At 36.2% G+C, this 24,741-nt stretch overlaps 1 protein-coding gene across 3 annotated transcripts in view; it reads left to right on the forward strand.

Moving 5' to 3' along the window:
• Positions 1–749: 749 nt before the first annotated feature.
• The window catches only part of npas2 (neuronal PAS domain protein 2), a 44,396-nt gene continuing 20,404 nt past the window's right edge, over positions 750–24,741 (forward strand). The window contains exon 1 of one of the 3 annotated variants that reach the window (XM_079248325.1): positions 750–961. The gene's annotated coding sequence lies outside the window, so the exon portion shown is untranslated. Of the gene's footprint in view, positions 962–7,272; positions 7,334–19,540; positions 19,874–24,741 lie in introns of those variants that run through there. The other 2 variants (XM_079248326.1, XM_079248324.1) reach the window with 2 other exon arrangements.

A 24,741-nucleotide genomic window follows, 5' to 3' on the forward strand; every position in this document is an offset into this window, starting at 1 on the left:
GCTGATCCCACAAGTGTTCGTTAGAGTTGAGGTCTGGACTCACAACAAACGATCCCATCCTCTCTATTCCAAAATTTTGGAAGAATTCAGTGATGATCACATCTCAGTGGAGGAGAGCTGCGTTGATGATGCAGTTTGGGAAAAAAAATAGCATGGAAAAAAAGCGGAGGAAAAGAAAAGTATGGGTGTCAAAAAAATCCAATTTTTATATGACCCCCCACAATGAATGGAGCCAATATTGATCACTTATTCAGTTTGTGTAATGCAAGACATATTTGTGAACATCCTTTCGTTTTCATAGTTTAATTGCTTTTATTTGCTTTCTTCAGCGTCCATTGCATGAGGTGATAGCCTACATGTCAGATCTCACCTCGGACCGATTGACCCCATTTCGGATCTGATCAGCAGCTATTCAGCAGTGGCCTTCAGAAACCTGACTCATACATACACGAGCCATCCAAATGATCAGCGAACACCTGATGTTAAGAACAGAGGGACTTCAGTAGTGCATGAATTAACCTGGTGAATTTAGTAGTAAATGAAAAAAATACTGTTTTTTTCCAAAATATTTTTTGTGTTTGAACTCAAACGCCCTTCTCACCGCAAACACGTGCGCGCACATATAACTTTATTTGGTATGTATTCCAGTGGGCGGAGCAACGAGTGTGCACGCACGCGCCGCTCAGCCCGCTGGCTGTGCGCAGGATCCCGGTGTCAGCCTGCTCCGCAGCTCCCAGCCGAAAGAAGACGTAAAATGTGAGCCGTGCGGTCTGGACCAGGTTCTCCGCTGTTAGCAGCCTTCATCACAGACAAACGGGGAATATTGCAGCTTGTTGTCAGTTTCATTTCAGAGAAACTTCTTGGACTGTACGCCGTCGAGGAGGGGGACGGTGTTTATGTGTGAAAGCCCACCCCATCTGCCACATGCTGCTTCAACCTGACCCTTATTCCTTAGAAGAAGGTAAGTTTTTCTCTGCTTGTGTTGCTGCAGCCACAGGTTCACTTACATTTAACATACCAGCCGTAGTAAATCATTTAAATGTTACCTAACTAGGAAAATAAGCAACTCTCTTATGGGAATACAAATTAATAACTCTCTTATTAGCTGGTTTAACGAGCTTCGTGATATTAAGCGGTAATTAAATAATAATAATAATAATAATAATAATAATAATAATAATAATAAAATTTCTTCACCTGAAAGTATTAATTACAGTTACAGTTTTAATGGACTTTATGTTGTAAGACCACCTGTTACGGATCATTTTGGTTATTTCTAAATTCTTCACCCTGAAAGTTGTATCTGTGACTAAGGAGAGCCTGTGCTGGATGGGATTTTCCTCTGGTCTTAGTATTGTATGAAGCTGAGTAGAAGGCAAAAGCTCGACCCCATTAGACGGGAGGGCTGTGGCTACGGTATAATGAAGCTTAGTGTGTTAACACAGCCACCTGGAAACCTGCTGTTGGTTTTTGGCTTACTCGAAGTCATTATTACAGCTGTTATTTGAAACTTAGTCTACTTTTCTCCCTTTTAAGCTAAAGAATACAATATAATTGTGTCCTACAAGTATTAGCAGAGAAAAAAAGGAGTGAGAGGCTGTTTTCTTAGTAAATATCAGATCTGGTGAATGTCTGACTGGCCAGGTATGAATTTTGTCACTTCAGGACCTAATGGTGGGGAAGCTAGTGTTGCTCATGTTGCATTTTCATCCATATATCCCCATCTATATATTCTCATGTCAGAGCTTAAGCTTTTTTTTTCTACATTGCTGCATCAATACCCAGTTTGGCCCAGCAAACATGGTAGTGATGAGGATGTGTGCTGACAGCTGAGTGGGACAGGATGGGTTGTTCCATGTCTGACTGAACTGGGGTGTTCACTGCACCATATGGTCCTGTTTACATCATGCTGCTTAACATTTGAGCCAGCCTTATTACTCATGCTGTCTCCTTTGCTCTTCAGCCATTTTATTTAGTTTCACAACTAAATAGGACAATCTGAATTTACATACTGGGTTAGTTAAGAATGTGTGTTTCAACATGTTAACAGGGCTTAAGGGTCGCTGAGGATAGTTTTTACATTATGACTCCTCACCACTGACAAGTTCCTCCGTGGAACTTTTTCTTAAACTTTAGGGGTATAAACAATGTCCAGACACTATTCAGTGTTGGACTGATCTTACAAGTGACTGTATTAGTTGTGCGTTATCTGTGCTGAAGGTTAGCCTGTGTAGTCTCTGTGGATGTTTGACTTTTAACCCAGAAACTGAGAGATAGAGTTTGAGGGACCCTGTAGACTAACCATTGACAGAGCTCCTCACCTGATGCACAGATTGTAACGGGATTGGATGCACACATAAATGTATTATTGTGGTGACACCACTAATATAAAGAATTGAGCATCTGGTAAAGTATTTGAGGTCAGACAGGAAAACCTCTTTACATTTCCCATTAATGTAACTTATTGGATTTTGATGCTCACCATAGCATATCCCACAAAGATTTCATCAAGCATGCCACACATTAAAAATCAATTTCTTGCTCCAAACTTGTTGATATCTCAATCTGTTGAGATTAAACTTTGTTCCTCATTGGTGTTTACTATCCTTATGTTTCTGTTTCTAATGTAGTTTTTTTAAAATCTTGCTTTTCTAAATACAGAGAAGATTAGATCATAGCATCATATTTTAGTTTAGTTGTAGCTGTGATCATTTATGTTAATTTATGTTTTGCTTCAGCAGCTCCTTTTCTAAAATTTTTACTTCTCTCTCTTGAAACTGTGCTGTGGTTGAGGTTAGTTAACTGATGACACACAGCCTTGTCTCTGATGTTACAGAGCATGTTGTGGGGAAAGTAGGTTACTGGGCCATGTCCTGCAAGCTTAAACTGAACGCTAGTCTGAATATTGCTAGAGCTGCTTAGTGTGACAGGGCATGCACAAATGGTTTAGGTCTGTGCAGCAGCAAAATGGATCGTTTCCATACTCTGTCTCTTTAAGAAAGCAGCACAGCGCTCCACATGGAATGAATGTTGAATGTTCAACCTATGTTGCTTAATCTTAAACTCACTTAAAATAGAGTCAAATCTGACAACAGGTTGACAAATAAAACAGACTGAAAATTGCTGAGACCCATTAAAAAAAAAAAAAAAAAACATCAGCTGTCTCATGTTTTGTTCCAGCAGCCCATTTTTTCAGTGTTCGTAATAATATTTTCATGTTACTTTGTGACACTGACTTTTTTTTTCCCTTTCAATTGTCCATATTAAATACTTATGCTCATGCAAACCTGTCAGACCTGTAGATGTGGCCTCTTGTAAGTAAACAATTGCCTTTGATTAAACTTAATTCACAAGTAAAGCCCATTTTATAAATAAAACTGTTACCTTTAGAAAATAAAAAGCTTAATATTTTATTCAGTCAGTTACACATATATCATTCATCTTGAATACAAAAAGAGCCAGATCTAAGCATCCGATGCATGCTTTGTTATACAGATCAACAGGGAAACAATATCCATCAGAATTATATATTTCATGTTCAAAGTGTTTAGACTGCTCTTTTTAGTTCCTTATGAATAAATCAAAGTCATTTTTCAGACACTGTAATGAACAGTTTTAAACACAAACAGGCAACTTAAAAAAAAACAAACGAACATAAGTATATAGTACTTTTGACCCTTTTGGGTACAAGTCTTAAAAGACGAATGTAAAAAGTCTTTGTTGCTGAGGCTAAATTTGCATGTCATCTTTTTATCTTTGCAGATTGTCTTCATGATGTTCAGTGGAAAATTTAGTTTCTGTCTATAAGCTATTGTTGTATTACCTTAAGTCCTAGTCAAGGAATAAATATTAGTAGCTATGTCTGGAAATTTCAAGGTAAAAAGAAGCCAATTGAAGCTGCAGAGAATAATCAGATTAGTTCATTTAAAGCAGGGGTGTCAGAATCCAGTCCTCGAGGGCCGGAATCCGGCAGGTTTTTGTTGTTTGCCTCCAGCAACACAGCTGATTCAAATCAATGGATCCAGCAGCTTCTTGTCAACCTGTTTGAGTGTTGGTCAGGTGTGTGTTGGAGCACAGAGACAACAAAAACCTGCAGGATATCGGCCCTCCAGGACTGCAGTTTGACACCCCAGATTTAAAGTATCAAAGTTCAAATTCCTGCCTTCCTACCTTTAATTTTTTTTTTCATTTCTATGCTCGATAACATGTTGTGTTTCTACTGAGTGTTTTGGAATCCCTGTTGCATTCAAGTGCTGTCTTAGATTTTAGTTATTAATCCCAGACTGTTTCACCATCAACATCTCTCTCCCACTATCATGTCTCATGGTTCATTATGGAAACCGCACATGCAGATACAGTCCACACTGCATTTTACAAAGACTTCCTTTGGAAGTGGAAGTGATTCACATCAGGACTTAGATGGTAGATATTGGGTTGTGTTTGTTACCTGAGTGTCGAGATCCACTGATGCGGGTTCAGATCTGTGTGACTGATAATGAGTATATTTTATACAGTAGGGGGGACTATCTGTGTTTTTGGCTATGAAACCAGTTTCATGTCTTCATTCGACTGTACCTGAACAAATGTTTGAATCTCTTAAGAGTTTTTTTTTTTTTCAGATTGACCAGCCATCATGAATGATGGATAGTTATTTTCCTTCCCAAGGTTGAATAGTTCTTGATATATTAAAGATTACTATAACATTGTTACTAAGAAGATTTATCCCTTTTAAAAACTCTTACAAATAAATGAAAATCACTTTACAAAGCACCACCAGAATATTAGAAGCAATGCCAAGAGCAATCACGAGTATCATGTACCAACAACGAAAATAAAGATAAAATCTGTGGAGCATTTGTCTAGAAAATGAGATTAAATCAGCTCAGTCGCTGCTGGTCTGAATTTCTTTCAGCATTTTGAGTAGTAACTGAGTGTGTTCAAGGTTTTCTTAAGATTAAGTATTGAACAAGTGGTGCCAAAATGTTATTTAAAAAATGAATACACTCCTAAATAAATCAAAATGATGGTTAAAGCTGATATTATTAATCTTATGTAGTAGAACTGGAAATTCTCAGGAACTAGGTGTGGTATTTGGGAAATCATGTAAAGTTCTGGTAGACAGAATTATTTGGCATCATTAGCCAAAATTTCATTACAGCTCTTCAGTGTTTCCTAATCAGAGATCTGACAAGAAACTAGACTTCTGCTCTTCCTTTTGGTTTTGCTTTCAGGTTCAGGGATCAGAATGTGAAGAGGGGGATGTCCTGGATGAGTGGGTTTGACAATTCACTGTTCTATTTTTAACAGCATCAGAAATTGACATGAAGTGAAGTACGCTTGTTTCCAACATAGAGTGCTTATTTGTGGTATTACCCTAGCTTCCTTTCACAGTGGTTTAGTAATTTTGATTCTTACACAACAATATTTCAGTGAACAATCTCCAAGTTCTTTGTGCGCTATATTTAGAATAATGCTAAAAGCCTGGTGTGAGCATTTGTTGCTGCAGGGTTAGCTCTCTTCTGTTGGCTCCACTTGGTAAGTTGAGAGAAAATACACACTGTCATCCTTCAAATCAAAGAATATGAACCCTTAAAGGAACTCATCGATATTGGGTAATTACTGAGAATAGAAAATGAGCCGGGTTGGTGGGTTTCATGTGGGAGAGAGGATGAATCATGTAGCGTCTGTTATTTATCAGACTGATGTTACATGAGCATTTCTATGTTTAACTTCTAAACTTGTGCCTAAATATATTCTGCTATACTAAAATGGTGAACTCACAGATGCTCTTATTATGTCAGTCTGTTTATTAGAAAGTGTTAAAAATTGTAACATTTGTTACCCATAAATATTTTGTTTATTTAAACCTTGTTTGGCCATCTGTGGCACTGACATTTTATTCTGACTTACTCTATTTTGCATCCTTACTGTTCTGGGGATATTTGAATATTTCATGCGTTAAATGCGTGAAGAATTAAAAAAAAAAATCATTATCTGATTAGTTTTTACCCAGAAACAAACAACGATTCTGATTGCTCCTTACTGGTGCTATACTGCCTCCTTCCCTATGGAACAGTTTGTCTCATATGGCCAGTGGAACTATGTTGCACATGACTCCTGAGACTATGACTGGTATTCATATCAGTCTCTCTTTAACCTTGCAACTATGACAGACAAAATGTTCAGCTCTGGTTATATAACTGCCTCTACAGACGTCATCATTCTTGCTACTGCTGATCTCTTGCTCCATAGCACACAGTAATGGTCCTCACTACCTTTAGGCTAAGATCTACTGTTGGATGATTAAGATAGTTTTATTGAACTAATGTAGTTATGATTTTTTTTTTAAAACTTGTTTTATGTGTAGCTTTACACCTTAGCATGTATTTGTCAGACTTTTCAATGTGCATAAGTATTTTTAATTTTAATTCCCAAAGTGGCTTGTCTTTCAAAGGAGTGAAAATTTCATCTTCATAAATAAAATTATTTTAGTTGTTTGTGTCAATGATCGAGCCATCATTGTTTGAGCTACATAACATTGTGGTGAATTTAATGCTTTTTATCATGACAATATGGTGTTCAGTAATTTTTTTTAAAATTTAGTTTGTTTAATTTCTTTCACAAAGTGAGTTTTCTCTAAAGAATAGGGTGTGGTCATGCTTCGTGTTTTAGACGAAGAAAAAAAAAAAAAGACTCCACAATATGTGTGGGCCTGACCCATATGTGTGTGTGACCTAGATGTGATTCAATCCTTTAGTTCAGGGTGTTGGCTGCATGTGTATTACGATGATGTTTATTTTTGAGGAGTCAAGCACACAATGTAAGCGCATTGGGCTCGATGCTGAAAAGAGCACTCCCACATGGATAAGTCATCTGCAATCTGTCATGTCAAGAAACAGATTCCTGATCATCATTACGGATTCTGATCAGAAACTTGTTCTCATAAAATCTCAACAGAACCCTGTAGTTTAACTGAGATCCTACTGAAGCTTCAACCTCAAAGCTTCAAAGCTGGTTTCAAAGAAGTGATTGTTGCAGAAAAGATGTGGGCAATATTACAGTTAAACTGGATACTTTTCTGTAAGACATGAGTTGGTTGGTTAGACTTAATTTTGCTGCTTATGTGATTGTCACTTGTGAGTTTCAGGACAAAGCTAAACCAGGCGAGGGCAAGATTTAGTTGCTGTCTGCACCTTGTGGTCAAGTGAGTGAGAAGTAGTACTGGGGCTCACTCACTCGCACAGCCACAGTGAAGTAGAGGATGAGAGGACGAAGCAAGGCAGCAGCTGCATTCTGCCACTTTTAACCATCTCTCTGAGTGAGCATTGCACATGTAAATATACACAGCACAGACGCCGTCTTTAATTTAAGTGAACAGTGGTTTTGTTAGATGATGCTGTACTTTTGAAAAAAAGGATTTTTATTGGAAGCAGAGCAGAAGCCATGTAGGCATTCAAACAGACCACGGATATAAACGTCTAAATGGGACATTTTTCAGTATCCGTGTGAGATTTATTTTTCTCTCTGGTGACAGAAAAAGAAAAATATGTGATTGAGTGGGATTTTATTGGGAACTGAGCTAAAAATATGTTTATATGTAAGCACAGCATGGAGAGGCAAAGACATGTAAGGGGCACAAATAATCGCATAATTATCCTAATTGGTAGATAATATTACAGTACAAAGCACCGTATAGCTATTTATTTCTCACACTTCTGTTGAATCCCATTTTGAAATATTAGCTGCATAATATTCGGTTGTTGCGTCATGTTTCCTCCAGCTTGTGTGAATCCTCACATTTTCTGCCAGCTAAAATTGATTTGTTGTAGAATTTTGCATTTCAGTTCGCTGCTGTCCAAATTTGTGGCTGTACAACTACTTATAGTTTGTGTCCCTTAATCGCCACAAAAGATTATGGCAACATATACATTTTCATACACCTTAGCAATGATAAACAAGCTTCTTCTTGACGTTCTACTTTTCCTGTAAGAATCAGCTCCAGCGTTGTGTAGTTCTGAAAAACACTCTTTCTAACCAATCACAGGTCACTATTAAAGCCACTGAAAAATGTCTACTTTGATTGTTAAACAGACTTCTGTGCTGAGCAACTCCTTACATAATATTTTTTTTAGCTTTTTAATTTTAACATTATTATCATGATTTTTATGTGTTACATGACGTATCATGCTTTCAATATCTAATGGGACTTAACCACAGAAGCCTCCAGCTCTGGACAGTGTCTAGAACTGGGCTAACCTGGAGCCCTACTAGCTTTGCTTTGCCAGCAGCTCTGGGTTAGACGCTCTTCTGAAGCTGACTGTACCTGAATCTTTGAAAGTATAGAGTGATTACATTATCATCATGGTACACTGTGCTACTTCAAATATGACCCTGTATTATTCGTTGGCTTTGAGAATTAGCTTTTAAAGATATATTGCCAAATATTACTTACATTTGCATTATTGGACATTTCATTAATAAAACATTTAATATAAAAATGTGATGATTCAATTCAACTCACTTCAATTCAATTCAGTTCAATTCAATTCAATTCAATTCAATTCAATTCAATTCAATTCAATTCAATTCAATTCAGTTCAGTTCAGTTCAGTTCAGTTCAATTCAATTCAATTCAATTGAAAATAATTTATATAAAATTCAATTCAATCTTGACTTTGACCCCATCCCCCATCTTGAGCATCAAGGCAACAGTGGAAGAAAAAAAAAAAAGAAAAACCTCTGGCAGAACCCAGGTCATGGCGGACGGCCATCTGCCTCAAGCGGTTGGGATGATGAGGACAGGAAAGAGAGACCAACACACAGTGCAACTTATTAGTTGGGAAGACTTGCTGAGAAAGGAGAAATATTTTAATGGTACTAAGGCTGTCATATGGTCATACATGGAAGATAAGGAGCAAAAAGATGAGAATGAACTGTTCGGTGCATCATGGGCAGGTTTTAAGCCTGGTCTTAAGGTTAAAGAGGGAGTCTGCCTCCCGAACTCAAACTGGGAGCTGGATACATAAGAAAGGCACCTGATAGCTGAAGGCTCTTCCTCCCATTATACTCTTTGAGACTTTGGGAACCACAAGTAAACCTGCAGTTTGAGAGCAAAGTGCTCTGTTTTGGAATATTTTGGACTATGAGATCTTTGATATACAATGGAGCTTGGTCATGGAGAGCTTTTTATGTAAGGAGAAGAGTTTTAAATTCTATCCTAGAAGGAGCCATTGAATAGAAACCAAAACTGGAGAAATATGATCTCTCCTGCTTGTCCTCATCAGAACCTTGTTGCAGCGTTTTGGATCAGCTGGAGACTTTTCAGTGCCAATTTGGGACCATTCATTAATAAGGAATTGCAGTAATCCAATCTTGAAGTAACAAAAGCATAGACTAGTTTTTCTGCTTCCTAATTTTTTGCAATATTACATAGGTGGAAGAAGGCGGTTCTGGAAACCTGTTTTAAATGAGAGCCAAGGGACAAATCCTGCATAGTAGAAACAGGAAAGGTTGGTGTCAGCTGCTGGATGGTGGAAATGTGGGCAGGGCCAGATTAGCATATGTAAAATGGTAAATGAGCTGTACTTTTCCAGTCCTGTTGACCACTCAAAGCATTTATCCATTGATTCACATTTTATGAACGAGGTAGGGGATACAAAAACATCACCAGTTAATGTAAAGGGAAAAAAGGTTGATTTTCTTTTTTTAAAACATATACATGTTAATTTAATTACTCTTTAGATGATTTTAAATTACTTTAAAATCAGATAATTTTGCAGAATTACATAAAGATATGTGGTAGTGTTTGCAGATCTGCAGGCCAACTTAGTCCTGCTTTTTAAGAATGTAAAAGTGCATTTTTGTACAGAGCTGGAAGTGCTTTCAGATTTGTTCAAGGCCCTTTAAGAATTATTCCTGAATTGTTATCACAGTAAAGAAGTATGAACCTCTTTAACCATCTGAATTAGTTGTATGATCTGCACACCAATCAAGCATGAAGCATAAAGTAGGCTTGATTAGTTTTTCTCTGGAACACAAATGATCCAGCCTTTTCCCATTAAAAATGCAGGTGTTATTAACCTTTTATCTCAGTCAGTTATATATTGCAATTAATGCATTAACCCTTTTCTAAACCCTCAGTTATATAAAAGAAAAAATTTACAATTTATTTTTTGATCTGTAGTTATCTGATAACATATATGAAACATTCATGTGTAGCTGCCAATACTGCCTGCAAACGGACTCATTCTTGGCATGAAAAATGTCCGCGGGTCTGTTTTCTGGATCCAAAACATAAATTAATAAAATAAAACGAATAATTGGACTCAGAGACAGTGATTTTTTTTTTCACTTGCTGCTTTATGTTCAGAGGAACTTGAATCTAACAAGACAGACATTTGTGCTTTTGCCAGGAAAGCTTTGGAAATATGGAACACAATGTTTCATAACAAGGAAAATTAAACAGCAGTAGATAGGAATGGAGACATAAGGTCATTTTTTCCATAGACTCCTCAAAAAAGGCCACTAGAGTTCATTTGAGTCTGTGCATAACTGAGTGTCTTGTTATGGTTTTAAAATGACTTGGTGATGAGTTCAAAACTATAATATTTTATTAACTCACATCCCTTGTTTTTTTAGTATTATGAATGAATCAGGATCAAAGATTTTACTTGAAGTCTTGGATTAATATTCTTGTGAAAGGAAAGAGCTGCATTGCCCTTTCCACCCATGTCCTAGAATTATGATCCACATATTTGCTCACACAGTGCTTTTGGTAATTGCATCTTTTTCTGAGCAGCAGCAGACAATAACAGGCCTTGAATAATTTCGTGATTCATTTGGATTGTTGAAAGAGTATAATTATAAGGAAATTTGGGAGTAGATTACCTGGTGAAAGGATGTTTATTTTGTAGGTCTGCTTGAAAGGATGCAGCCACCCACAGTGAGTTTGTGTTGTGTGGTGAAAGTGTAATTACAGGGCCCTTTGGGGTAAAAGCATCACCAGCAGGTAAATGTGAAATACTTTAAAAGAAACCTACAAAATTATACAGTCAGATAGTGCAGGAATAAACTTGCTGCAAATGAAAATGCTAACTTTTAATTAGTCATTACTTATAAGTAAGTATAAATTTAGTGTCAACATCTCTTTAAGATTTGAACATAGTGGTGTTTTTGCTTGATAATTCCCTCAAAAGATTAACCTATTATTTAACAGGTGCACAGACAGGTGCCGTTATGAAATTCGGAGGAAAACGGCATGCGCTCTGTTTTTCCTTTTTGTGTGCTCAGCAGGTGAGGATGTGTTAAAGTGCATTGTGACAGGACTGTGTAGTGAGTAACGCTCAGAGTGTAAGGGTTCAGCTGTTGCTTTGGGGCGGATTAGTTTGAAGCTGAGATAGACAGCACTTGTTGCATCGCACTGCTGTACATAGTAAAAATTGTACAGAACAATGGTAATATAAAAATTAGCGACCATTTCGTTTTATAAGACACTTTTCTATGTTGCTAGGAGTGCATCCACTGCCAATTTGTTGTTGTCTTCGGCAAGAAGACGGAAGAGTTCTGTAGCATCCGTAGCTTTGAAAAGTATGTAAAATAATTGAAAGTGTTCAGGTTAGGATAGGAAAGTAAAGATAATTTGGAAAACACATGTGTTTCCTTACTATTTACATAATTTTGTTCCCTAAAGTTTAATAATTGAAATTCATATCATGCCAAAACACTAAACCTCAGTGTTTTGGCTTTGAGTTTTCAAGCTGATGGACATTATGCATGCCCATAAGCCTCTATGGTTGCCTATGAGAGTGTCCCTCAGGAAGAAGGAGAGGTTTCCCAGTAGCTGTAAGAGTTGTGGCTTTTCTATATGCTAAAGTATCTATGTACACTCAGATAAAATTATAGTGTATTCTTGTAACGCAGACAATTTAGCAGCAAATTTGCCAAATTTTAAAACATGTATTGGTTTATTTATTTACTTTCCTAAATGGGAAGATAGATTTTCCAAATAAAGTTTAAGCTGTGTTGAATTAGATCTGAAACTATTGATGAAGACCACAAACTCAGTAGAAAGATGGTTAACAAATCAACTTTTTCTAATATGCTGTTTATTAGCCCTCATCCAAAACTAGCATGTTCAAACAGGTTTTTGAAACTGGATCTAAATAAACTGTTAGATCTGTTTAAATTATCTGTTGTTGCATTTCTACTCTCAAAGATGGGAGAGTTACATTATTTTATGAACTAGTAAAGTAACTATTGACTCCTGGGAGACAAACTTGTAAAAAGTTTGCACTTTCTCCTTTAGCCTGTGTTGTAGCATAGTTTCTGATTATCATGACTTTCTGATATGCTAAGGCTAGTTTATTATTCTTCACTGGGTTGTCAGGCCGTCAGAGACTGCTGCCAACTGTCTTGCAGACACGTATGATTGACTAGTTTCTTGCTGTCAGTTTTAGCGCACTCCATGTCAGACTGTCAGTAAACTTGTGTTTTTGAAAACAAAAACTTAGCAAAGCTCTTGCAGCTCCAAGGACAGTATCTACAGTGAGAACCCTGTATTCTCATCAATGCAGATTGTTGCTGAAGCCAAGATAACTTTGAGTTGAGTAGTACTCATGACTATTTCTGAATTAGTGGATGAGTGACTAAATGATAAATACTTTGCCACTGCATTCACAAACTAGATGTTAGCAAGTGTTTCTTTTTAGACTAGAGTTTCTTGTTTGTTTGCCAACTAATATATTGTTGTTGTTTCCCTTTCGGCTTGTCCCTCCTGGTCACCACAGCGATTTGTTGCTTGGGTAAATTGGCAAAAGTGTTACAATGAATGCTCTTCCTGACGCAACTTTCTGGATTTATCCCGGGCTTGGGATCTGCCCTCAGAGAACAATTGCATGGCAAAATCAGGGCTGCAGGACCATAGAGGAGCAGGACTCAAACTGCAGACCATCAGGTCACAAGACAAGCAGCTCTACCACCTGAGCCACTGCCACCCCATTTGCCAGCTAATATATTGCCTCCTACTGGGTATTCAAGAGACTGCAGGTTTCAAGGACTTGTGTATTGGCTTTGATTTTCAGATCTGGAGGCAATGTCAATTTATTTTTTCCTTTACTGTCTTATTTATTTATGAATTTCTTCATTCAACCACAGTACAGATAAACACTCACTTTCAAAATTTATTCATATATATATATATATATATATATATATATATATATATATATATATATATATATATATTTATATATATATATATATATATATATATTTATATATATATATATATATATATATATATATATATATATATATATATATATATATATATATAAATATATATATATATATATTTATATATATATATATATATATATATACATTTTCAATCTTATAGCTGACTTTTTTCCTCAATAAAAGGTATTTAAAAAAACAACTAACAAAATATAATATTTAATTTTGAAATTAAGAATTTATGGACAGGAAAATGAGTTGGATAATTGGCTCTCCTTTTTTTGGAAAATGTTTTGCTTATGCACTACCTTGGAATACAATCCTCAAAGCACATATTTAGTAGGATATCACAAATTGTCAGAATAATAACGTATGTGCTTAGATTTAAAACAATTTGTCCTCATGTCATAAATAGCCCAAAAACAACAGAACTTTAGATAATTCAAATCTAAGAAAGTACTGAATTTTAAAATGGAAACTGAAAACCCTGTGATAAATATTGTCATTTTTTCTACAAAAAAATCTAAAACTGTCACCTAAAATAATCCATTTGGTCCCACAAGCTATAAAATACGGGACTTTAATGCTACCTTTTACCCATGACAATTTCAGATCTCTGACCTTAATTAACTTGTCTTTTTTCTCTTCTTTAATTACAATCATTTGAACAAAAATCCTTAAAACATATGAGACAATGGCACAGTAAAATCAGTGAGAAACTGAGAGTTAATACAAATAAATCAGTTGGTGAAAGAAGATTTAAAGCTGACAGCCAGAACGATTGCCTGCCCCTTTATTAATATTCAACAGACTCAAAAATGGGTTTCTAAGCTATGAAAAATCTCCCAACCTGAAGAAAATTGGAACCAGCAGCGTGATGGACATAGCTGCCTTGGTTAGAAGAAAGTAGACACCACACATTGTTACCATGGGAACACAGAGTGAACAGCCGTGACAGTCTAATTAATGACAGCCAGTGCTTCAGCAGAAAGCCACGATGACATCATCAATACCAGCAACACAGATGTACCTTGAGGCAATATGGCTCAATATCCAAGTAATTAAGCAAATAATCCCTCTTTTCACTGATATAAATGCAAACACACTGGATGAAGGTGCGGGATGTTAAGACAACACATAGAACAATAAGCATTTATTATGTGGTGACGCCTGCTTATGAGCACAAAATGTCATCTCATTATCCAATAGCATGACCTACATAAAAGAGCGGAACTAATCTCTATGTAGGCGGATTGTGAATAATGCAGTGAAATGTGGGAGATCTTTATGAATCTTAGATGTCTCACACTTGTTGGCTGCTGGCACAGCATTAGTTTAATTGAGAATTATTCTATGTAATTATTCTTGCTGTGTTTACTTTCTTTTGATTGTCTTGGAAGCAATTCACCATAAGTAGGAATAATTGAAGCATATCTAAATAAAAGAGCTAAAAACACAGTCATGATTTAAAAAGTGTCCAACAGACATGAGTGAAACTGAGTGATGAGCTGTCATTCCTAGATCCGTATTACTTTGCACTTCAGTGGAAGGAAGTCCAGTAGAACTGTTTTGATGGTGTAAACTGTGCTCAATTAATTTTATTGTTTCTATTTTAATACAGGATTTAAGTTTTTTTTAACCTGTTTTCTTTTTCAGACTTTTTAACAAAGTGCATAAGGATGCACTTTGGTGTTAAAATATTTTTCTAATAGTGACTCAAGCCTCGAACAATACTTTGGATCTATAATCTAAGGTAATTATCCTAAGGTCAACTAAAAAGTGTCAGTAATAAAAGGCAAGAAAAACATTCCACATTTCAAGTAATACCAGATAAATTAGTTTTTTTTTCCTATTGTAATTTCCTCTTCATTGCCGGAGGTAACTCATAACAACCCTTTAATTGATGCTGATTAAATTATTGATAAGTAACAGTTTTCTTTTGTTAGACTGAAAATGTATCACCTTTACTTGCTTTTATTCGTATATCTACATTTACAAAAATTAACAAAAACAAGCTTTAGTTCAGTATAGCTTTGCTCTGCCCTTCTGCTGACTCAGCGTCTGTCATCATCGTGACTTTCAGGTCTCAGATATGTGAGAAACTAGAACAACCGGTGTGATCACGCCAAGGAAGCTCCTCACAGAGAGGGATAGTACTGAATGGATGTGAACTAAATGTGGCCAGAACGTTGGGTGTGACCGCAGAGATGCCCGATGACCCTGCTGAGGCTGGTCAGGCTAAATTTGAACATGTTTCTCAGTTTTAAGAAATACAGAGCAGCAAAACACATTAATTATGTTAAGTGATTTTTGTTTCACTTGACATAGCAGATATTAACCCTTGTGACTCTTTTGTTAATGAGTTAATCTCAGAAAACTCCCTTTTCCCCTGAACTTGTAATTAATTGTCATTCATTTGACTTAAAAGGAAGAAAATAAGCAATGATCATAGCTTAAAATAATATTTTTATGTTTATTATTAAAATGACTCTGTGTAGTTACTCTTAATTTATTGCAAATTTAAATAAAAATTTAATCTACTGATTTTAAACTTCAAAATCTTTTACATACATGAAAGTTCATTATTTTGCATCACAAATTATTTACTGTGTCACCATTTTCCTTCTGTATTACTGTGTGGATGGTGGCTGCCCAGCATATCCTGCTGCTGATCACCCAGGATTGTTATTTTTGGTAGCAAAAATTATAAAATGGTAATTGTTTTGGTTTTTTTTTTAGTTTTTTTTTTTTATCCTTTTATCCATTTTTACTGTCTTATAGTTGATATTTGGAGATTATACTGGTGGAAATGTAAGTAAAAGTTGATCAGTGCTTGGATATTTTGAGCACTATCACTGTACGTTAGACACTGACAGCTGAGTGATGCTACATGCTGCAACATTGCATGGAGCAGGTGTGACAATCAAACTGAGACCCTGGTGCGCAAGAAGAACAGGAAGTAAGCTTCACATAATACACAAGAGAGCAAATCCTACAAATTAAAACAGGAAAAATGAAAAACTAGAATATTTATAAATTTGATAAAAAGAACAGAAAAAATTAAAAAAACTTGACTAAAGTGAAGTAAATTCACACTTCTAAAGCTCAGAGTCACATTTTCTGGAATGATTAAAGCATGTAGTTCAGTAAGCTGCCTTGAAGAGTTCTGTCAATATTCTGGAAGCTTAGATGTTGTTATTCCCCGTTGGGTGCAGATGTAATCAAGAGGAATGCTGTTTGATGTGTAACTGGTTTGTGTGTGATATTTTCAGCTAAATATATTCTACTGATAACAAATAACACTGTTTTCCTCTTCCCGTGGAAATCTTGTAGAAGGGAAAAACGTTCTTTCCAGTTTGGTTAAATTTTCACTGTCATCTGACATGTAATGTAGAAACACCGCAGGCATGATCCCCTTGCGCTGTGACAGGTTTTAAGCTAGTGCTGCAAAGGCCTGTGGTATGGCTTATGTCTTTGTTCTGGCCATTATGTTTTCGCAGTAAGGAAGCTGTTTAATGTCCAGAATGCACTATAATGATTTTTTGTACGACTGAGCACAGTGTTTTTATTAGGTTAAAAACCTACCATGACAAGAGTTGTTGCCTCTTGCCATTGTTTTATGGTGAATAGATGTAAACATTAGTAGAACTGTTTAATTTCAACTCTGTGCCATGCAGGAACTATTTTCTGTTCTGGGTCCAAGCATGGTGTTTCTTTAACTGTACCACAGTGAAATCCCTCGCACTATCTGCACTCGTTTTTTTTTTTGTTTTTTTTTAAAGGACATTGCTCAAAGGTGGAATCATTAACTTGACAGAGGTGGTACAAGCCACTCAAAGTTCAGAACTCTTCATGTCAGCTGAAGAAAGACAGCGTCATACTGGGACTATAGCCCGAGCTGGACAAGGCATCAGAATCGGGACTGCTGAAACAGCTGCAGTCTGAATCAGCTGTGGGGAAAATCTGACTCATTACTTTTAGATGGTCACTGAAACTAAGGGTATGCATGTCTAGAATAGCCTAAACTGTGCATCTGAAGTTCTTTCACATCTGGAGAGAAACTCGCTGAATAATGAGCTCTGGCAGAGCTAAAGGCAGCCATTGAAACTACAAGCTCACCAACTGTTTTGTCAAGGATGAAACACACTTTCTTTAATTGGTTTCATGTTATTACACCTCAGAGGGGACAAGTGATGATGCCATCATAATCACATCATACCATCAACATCAGCATCTTTGGGAAAACTCTACCATGGTAGCACTCGCTTTTAGCTTAGATCACTTTCACATCTAAACGCAGCAGAGAAATATGCTAGCATGATTGTTGTCCTATTTGACAGTTCAGTGGAATTAAAAGAAACAAAAAGGCCAAAGTAATGACCAGTTTTAGCTCAGGATACAGAATGGTTGTCCATCAATCAGAAGGCCAATGGCTGGATTCTTGATATTTTCACACACACACACACACACACACACACACACACACACACACACGCACGCACGCACGCATATATATATATATATATATATATATATATATATATATATATATATATATATATATATATATATATATGGTGTACCCTGCCTTTCGCCCAAAGACTGCTGGGATAGGCTCCAGCTTCCTGAATTGGATTAAGCGGTTAGTAAAATGAATGAATGAATGAAATGCTGATATCTCTCTCTCTCTCTCTCTCTCTCTCTCTCTCTCTCTCTCTATATATATATATATATATATATATATATATATATATATATATATATATATATATATATATATACATATATACACACATATAACTCAGTAGTGTACACTGCACATAAAAATGTTGTCATGTGTTGTCAAACATACTAAAGCTTAAAAATGTTTAAACTTTTAAGTTTCCTATTGTTTGTTGTTGTTTGTTTTTTATTAGTTGCTTTAAACATGGCTTCTCATTCTGGTTTGTAGTAATAACACCGAAACAATAATTCAACTTGAATGATCTAAGAATTCAAAGTCAAATGTGCTGTACAGAAAGTGGTAGCCTCGCTTTAACCACCCAATGCTAAAGCAGTCTTAATCAAATTCAGGGTTCACTAACTACTGCTGACATACTTTATTGTGCACTGACTAATGTACTTAACAGTGATGGTTTGCAAGTCAGAACATTTACTGTAGGAATTTGAGCCGCTTGCACTTCACATGTCTTTTCTTTCTACTTCCATTCAACCACATCTCATTGGGAAGTATGTACTTTAACATGGGTTATATTAGGGAGAAAAATATTGCCAGTCAGGAGAGTATATTTTAATTTTACTACTAAAGTATAGTTTCTAATCTGTATTAACTTTTGCAATTAACATTTTTCTGTAAAAGAATTAAAGTTGTTATAGAGTATGTATTAATGAAAAGTAAGTTAGTAATACACTGGCACAGATAATTGTGGCATCACATATTGTTGGTTGTTTAGTCTAAAGTTTCTTCTCATTCCTGTCTCAAAGTGAACAAATTCACCCGAATGCTCCCTCCTAGTTGCTTTAGAGCCCAAACCATTGACAAGCTACTTGTGTAATCATTTGACAGAGGCAAACTATTTGAAGCCAATAAGCCATGCAGACTGCTGACCCACATTTTGGACTTCATCTGAGGGAAAAGACAACCAGGAAGTTATTAAAAAAAAAAAAAAAAAAAAAAAAATGGAGAAAAAGGGGGAAATAAAGGAAGTGCACAAGGAAGTTCTTGTGGGGAAAAGCAAAACTCTCTACTTACTGTTTTATTTGTTTCACGATGACACCTTTTGTGTGGTCTGGTGGCCCCTCTGATATAAATGAGACTGAAAAAGGGGGTTCAGGCGGACTAATCTGCTCCACCTTGTCTGCAAGAAGGAGGCAGCGCTTACCTTCAGTCTGATGCTGATCTACCTCAAAACATTAGTATCTTACCAGCAACTTTCATTTTTGGTGATTTCACATTCGTTTATTCTGTTTGAATGATTATGGATCTTGACTGTCATTAATATCTGGTCATATTACCATTGCCAAAGGGTGTTAGGCTACACTTGAGACTGTACCATTCACAGTTTCTGAGTAAAATACCTGGCAAACCCGTCGGGTTTACACATATAGACACTGATCTATTACAAAGACATTTAGAATGGTGTTATTTATGCTTTAAGCACGTGTTGAAGATTACAATCTGCCCCCTAACGCCGGCCACTGCAGGTTTCTTTCGGTTGTGTTGCACAGTCGCTGCTTATGCTGCTGTCGTTAGCCGAGTATTGAGCTACCCGCTGACCTACTTTCAGAGCTCTCAGCCGCTCGGTCCTGTTTACAAGCCACAGCCAGCCGAGGATGTGGAGTACAGTGCATGGAAAATAGACGGACACAGCCCGCAACTAGCAAAGACCACGACTGGAAAAAAGAAATCGGAGGAGTTGTGGATAAATCAGAGCGGTCACAGCCGCGTAGGCAGCGCACCGGCGATTAATAACAGCGCCTTAATAACTTGTTATGCAATTTAACGCTTTCGGTGCTCTCGCCTGGTCATTCAGACGCTGTTAGTTCAGCTCGGCTGCCATATGGTAGTTTTAAAAAAACATGACGACACTGATTAAAGTTAAAAGTGGATCTTTATTTCTGCCGGACGCTCACTCTCCAGGTACGTGAGATTTAAGCTTTTAGTTTCGCGTCACTCTGACAAATTGTTCTCATACTTCTGCCGCCTGTTCACACGGCTTATATCACCAGAGTTCCTGAGTGGCCTCTTTTCAATTTAAAGGTGGTCGACCGCGTGTTTAGTTCTTCATAGTCATTTTCCACGGAACCGAACCGTGTATGCGGAAGGTTTATTTCACAATGTTCAGAAAGCTATATCCCGTTTACCGAGCGCTCTTGAACGCTGCTTACGTGTTTTTGCTCGGAGTCGTCAAGTGCCCTGGTTACAAGGTTGAAATAACCTATTTTTTCCTTTGTAGCCCCGCTGATGACAGTCGTAGCAAACACTAAAGGGACTTTGGCCACTACTACCTTTTAAGATGCCACATTGGAAAAAAATAATAATGCGTAAATAATTTCTGAACGGGTTTAGGTCAGGCTGATGTTACTCAACCTGGCAGCCTTAAACCCACTGGAGTCCACGGTTTTCCCTTTCACAAGATATTTTGGGCTTCTCATTAGCTGTTAAGGGGTTTTTCCTAGCAAGATATTACTTCTTGAGGGGGTTGCACAACTTGTCAATTACCTTGTACTTAAGATACATGCAGTGGAAGCTACGGGGCCATTCATTGGCCTTCTTTTCAAAGTGTTTAACCAATAAAAGTGCTTCCTGTTTCTTATCACCTAAGGGGAGCTTAACCTATCCCAGAGATCACGGCATAAAACGAAGACTTATCGCACATTCAATAGCGTGTGCCTAAATTAGAGAATTTAAGCATATTCATTTTTTTTTTTTAAACTTTTTTTTTCTTTCTTTTAGTCTTTGCTTATATCCATCTGCTTGTATGTGGTGCTGTATATCTGGACTATTGAATTAATATAGGCCGAATGTATTTTATTTTATATTAGCCCATCAAATGAACATAATCATTTTTTGATTGTATGCAGTTGTGAAACATTTTCAGGTTGACTGAAATCACAGCTTTTCTCGACCAGAGAAGAGTTTAGCAGACAGATTGAGTTGTTAGCTGTAAACCAGATGCAGGAGCAGGTGATAAAGCAGTGTACATCTCAGGCAGGAACACAGCAGTTGTCAGGACCCCAGACCCTGCAGCTGGATTTGTACGTATCTTGAACTTGTCTTTCAGCACAAAAGAGGTGTCAGACAGATATTCTGTGCTAAGCATTAATGCCGTCCTTCATATACAGTTTCCCATCAGCTGTTCGTGAACAGATTCACTTTGCTCTATTTATTAAGAAGATTTGAGGCTTCACAATAATGGTTTTATAAATCACGTCTCTTTGAGCCATTGGGGCCATATCTTGTCTCATTGCCAAGAAGCAAAGCAGTGCTTTGATGGTAACAGGTATTTTGTTTTATTGTTAGATTACAGGGTGCTGCCTGAATAATACATTTTTGTTCATGTTCGTCACTATGTCTTTCTTTTTGGCTTTAATGTGCATTCATGTGCCCTTACTACGTAATGTTGCGTTGCATTGTTACTAAGTAATCTATTAACTGTTGTCCAAGACACAATGTGCAAGCTACAGTTGTGCTGTTTTAATGGAATATTTGGTAAATTAACAAGATCAGGTTGATAATATTCTATAAGTTCGCTAAAGTTTTTAAGACTAAGTCTTAATACATGTTTAGAATAATGTATAACTATAGTTATGCATATAACTGTGTGCAAAGGTTACTGACATGAAACACCAGTGTCCCTTGTTAAGAAAATATGAATCATGAGGATTTACATGATTTGCACTTTAATTCATTAATATTTCTTGATTCCTGTTACTTTAACCACTTCATTGCCACTAGGTCAACATTGATCCAGTAGTACATTGTATTACAATCTGTTGGTAATGAAGAGGTTAAGAATCATGCAGAATTACTAAAGTTTTGTAAAAATATTATAAAAATCACAAATGTCATATTATGTTTCATATATAAGCACCAATAGACTGATGCTTTGTTTGTAGTTTGCTTAACCTATTAGACCTGATACAATCTAACGAGCAGCTCTGAATCCATCCACATGTATGTTGTATTAACATTTTTAGGAAGAAGATTAATTTTGAAAAATGTTAATAAACACAAAAGTGAAGCAACTGAAATAATTGCAGGCTGAATGTCAATTTATTTAGTTTAAATTTCATGTAAAGTAAGGTTAAATAAAAAAAAAGGTAAACTGTATTCAGAGGTTGAGAAATAAAAGGGTTTTGACTAACAATTAAAAAAAAGTTTCATATATCAAGAAGGTTTTAGATTACTTTTTCAAACAAAGCAAAGCCTTAGCTCATGAAGTCTCAGATTTTGTTCAGTGTTAAACGTGGCTTTTAGCTTGTATTGTGTGGGTTTTAAATACTGATAGGATTTAAACAATACTTTTTTTGTACCAAAGACACTGTTGTGTTTGATACAATGATGAACCATAAACAAACAAAAAAATATCTTTGAGTAATTTAAAGATGCATGTCTTGGCTGGGTTGGTAATTTAATCGCCCTACAAGTCAAAAGTCAAACTAGCCAAACCTGCACTTAAGGGTCTAAAACACAAAGAGATATCGACTTCGGGATATTGAATAGCATAGCTTTTACAGGACTTTCTCCCGAGTCCTGTAAAAGCTTTGAATTTACTCTAAATTTTATGAAAATGGATTAATTGATTTCTGCAGTTGTTTTACTAGTAATCTGATAGTAAGTTTGTGAGTTGTGGACAAAACTGTAGGAAGGAAAATGTTCTGGTCTGAAACAAATCAACCAAGTAGATTTTCGGTTCTTTGGGCTTACAGATTAAAGATGAACTTTGCTGCTCTGAATTACTGTGTAAACACCATCTGTGCTAAAGCAATTCTAACCATTCTCATTCAACGTTTGTGTTTCATTCCTGTATATTCCATGATTTTGGAGCATGGTTATTTGGCGCAGCATGCTCAATATGGACATGTTGTGCATCACACGACATGCACACCTTAACATTCTACATCCCATTGACTAATTCTGTACTTAATCTTATGTAGCAGTAAAATCCTTGTGCGTTGGTGCTGACAGGCTTGCTGACCATGCCGCAATCACTGATGCTCAAACAGGTGTTTGGTTTTTACCAGCTAAAGAGAAATATCTGCTGTCAACATCTGTCACGTGTGCCAGCAGTATGTCCTCTACATGCTATTCTCAAAGTTACCAGTGGTATGCAAAACAACCTGCCAGCATAAAGAGAGGGATAATTCGTTATGAACTAGGAGCCATAGATTTAATGAAAGTGTTTAAACATCCTAGAATTTAAAGTTAATTTTAACAAGACAACTACCCAATAAGTATTTTTAATGACAACATTTTAATATTTTGAAATAAAAAAAGGCCAAAATAAGTTTTCAACTTAACTAAAATATTAGGACTGAAACTCATAATACAAACCCTAAAAAAGAAAAATATATTATCCTGCAGAATTAATGTAAATCTATCATCTTTATTACTGACTTTTGGAATGTAATGCTAAAGGTGAATATACATTAGTCCATTATTTTTGCCAAGAAATGGCTTTTTAAACATTTTTTGAAAGCATTAATTCCTATTATTATTACTGGACCATGGAATTTTCTTTTGCTTTTTTCTTCATTAAAGATATTAAATCATTAAATAATTCATAATTATAGTATAGTTAATTATAAATAATTATGGTATTATAGCTGCTATTAACAAAAATAAATCACAACAGTTATATGCATGTAAGTGTATGGTTATGGTCCTGCATTGCCTCTTGCTCAAGTTTTTATTGCAGGAGACCTGAAGAAGCCTCTGACTGATGGTACTGCTGTGGTGTAGTGGATCTGCCACCTTGTCTATTATTTTTAACAACTTGTGAAACGTTCTTCCTTCCACAATCAGCTGTAAGGGCTCCAGTGCAGTCCCCATATCAGCCCACAGTCTTTATTAGTTTATAGATTTAAATGAGTCTCTGGTTTTGCTGTTGGTATTGCTGTATCTGTTTTCCTTGCACCTGTACACTGCGCTTTCTTAATATTGTGTCCTCAATTCTGCTTGAACATCATATTATACCTGATATATGAGATGTGCCCTCAGCATCTATAGGAGACAATTTACTATTATCTCTTGTTCTATGTCATACATGTTTGAATTGGGGTCGTGGTGTACTATATTATTAGTGGTGTATATTTCCCCACAATTTTACAACACTTTGTCAGAAGGAAATTATGCTTGACTCTTTCAAATATGCAGTTTTAAGGAAGTATTTTAGTCTACAGGGGAAGCCTAAATGCTGTTATTATATTTTCTTAGAATGGCCTCCAGTCTTTCTTAGAAAGGGGAAATTCAAATATAGAGTTACCTTTAGGGAATAGCATGCACAGTGAGAGGTTGTTGTCATTGCCTTTAACAGTGTGTTAACAGTGTGTTCATGAGCATGAACTTCGACGACTTGTGTGTTCAGGTTTCTAGTTTAAAGGCTTTAAATACCCACAGGCACGAGTGTAATCAGACTCTGATGTTTTTTAGCAGTTAACCTTGCAAGGTGTGGTTTAACCTCGATACAGTAAAAGAATGTGGTTTCATTTTACCTATAGCTCTGCAGAGTGAGGCTGCACTGTACAGGTTAAGGCCTCATCAAGAGATGTCTAATGTCACTCACATTATATGTTCCTTTATTAGATCAAATCATCTGTATTAATTTATTGACGTTGCACCTAAAGGAATGACGGCTTCTTTTGCAGACATCTAAATCAAAGTTGTTACATTTTTATAATAAGTTAATATTTCTCTTTTTTTTATTTCAGACGTTTAAACAGTTGTTAGGCAGTAAGAACAAACAGAGCTGCTATAGATGAGATAGTTGTGCTTGAATTTTCTGT

The sequence above is a fragment of the Telmatherina bonti genome, assembly GCF_933228915.1.
Source record: "Telmatherina bonti genome assembly, chromosome: 10".
In the NCBI taxonomy this organism is placed as follows: domain Eukaryota; kingdom Metazoa; phylum Chordata; class Actinopteri; order Atheriniformes; family Telmatherinidae; genus Telmatherina; species Telmatherina bonti.